Genomic DNA, 1,587 nt, shown 5'->3' on the forward strand with positions numbered 1-1,587 from the left:
TAGATTAAGAAATGAAGAGTAGTAAGAATGTTAATATGTATAAGTTGTAGAATTGAATATTTGTAACTGAAATTTTTTATAATTATTATTATTATGACACTTTTAATGTATGCATGTTTATTGCATTTAATTAATACTTGATGTTTCAATTGAATAATAATAGATAAGAGTTTTTTGTTTTAATTTTTTTAAAACATTTTACTAAATAGTGATGGGTTGATTTTCATGTTTTGCCAAGTCATTAGAATTGCTGATGTGGCATCATTAGCAAAGGAAAGACTGCTTAAACTCATTGTGGATATTATATTAAATTTAAGGAATTTTTGACAATTAGTATGAGAGATTAAGAAATGAAGAGTAGTAAGAATCTTAATATGTATAAGTTGTAGAATTTGAATATTTGTAACTGAAATTTTTTATAACTATTATTATTATGACACTTTTAATGCATGTTTATTGCATTTAATTAGTACTTAATGTTTCAATTGAATAATAATATATAAGAGTTTTTTGTTTTAATTTTTTTAAAACATTTTACTAAATAGTGATTGGTTGATTTTCATCTTTTGCCAAATCATTAGAATTGTTGATGTGGCATCATTAGTAAAGAAAAGATGACTTAAACTCATTGTGGAGAGAGTTGGTATCAACTTTTAAATAGATAGATAGATTAGATTATCAGCCAATTGTGGCAAACTAGTATATAGACTGTAAAAAAAATCTAAACAAAAAAAAACCTAAATTCACATACCGTGGTCCAAAAGACCAAAACAGCGCTGTCCACCAGGCCACCACAAATTATTTAAAAAGTCATCTAAAATCTAAAAAAAAATCCAAAACATAAAGAAAAAATATCTAAAACATATAAAAAAAACATATTCAAAATTAAGAGAAAAAAAACATCCAAAACTAGTAAAAAAATCATAAAAAACTTACAACAATAGCAACAACAAAAATGTCGTGTGTGGTATAACCGCAACCGTCTCTCTAATACGCCGTTAACCATGAAGGACGCGCTGCTTCTACCGTCGGACGATTAGTAACATGGCAACTACGTGAGGTGAAGGGGACACTAAATAGCATCAAGACGAGAGAATTTTCGCACGGCGACGGCATCACGACAGAGCGAGAGGAGTTGGAAGAAGATGGGGCATGTCGCCACAAGAAAGGCTAGAAGAGAGGATGTGGCGACTCGGCAAGAAAAGTAGAGAAGGGGAGGCTCAATGGTGCGACGCCAGGAGACGACTCAGGAGGGCACGACAGCACGGTGACACAACTTGAAGTAAGAGAGCGCGACGTCGTGGCTAGAGGAATTATTGGAGGGAAAGGTCGTGGCGTCGCAACACTACCGATTGGATTAGTAGCACGCATATATTTTTAGCACAACCTAATTTTTTGAAATTTTAAAAACATATTTTTTAAAAAATTGACTGCTAAATTAACCACTTAACTGCATGTAAAATTGGTTACTTATATACTTTCACTCATTACAAATTTATTGTTGCATAACATGATAAATTACCTTTTATTTTATATAATTATGGAAGAGATTAAGATATTAAAAAATATCAATATTTTAATTATTTT

This window comes from Arachis ipaensis, chromosome B06 (genome assembly GCF_000816755.2).
Source record: "Arachis ipaensis cultivar K30076 chromosome B06, Araip1.1, whole genome shotgun sequence".
Lineage (NCBI taxonomy): Eukaryota > Viridiplantae > Streptophyta > Magnoliopsida > Fabales > Fabaceae > Arachis > Arachis ipaensis.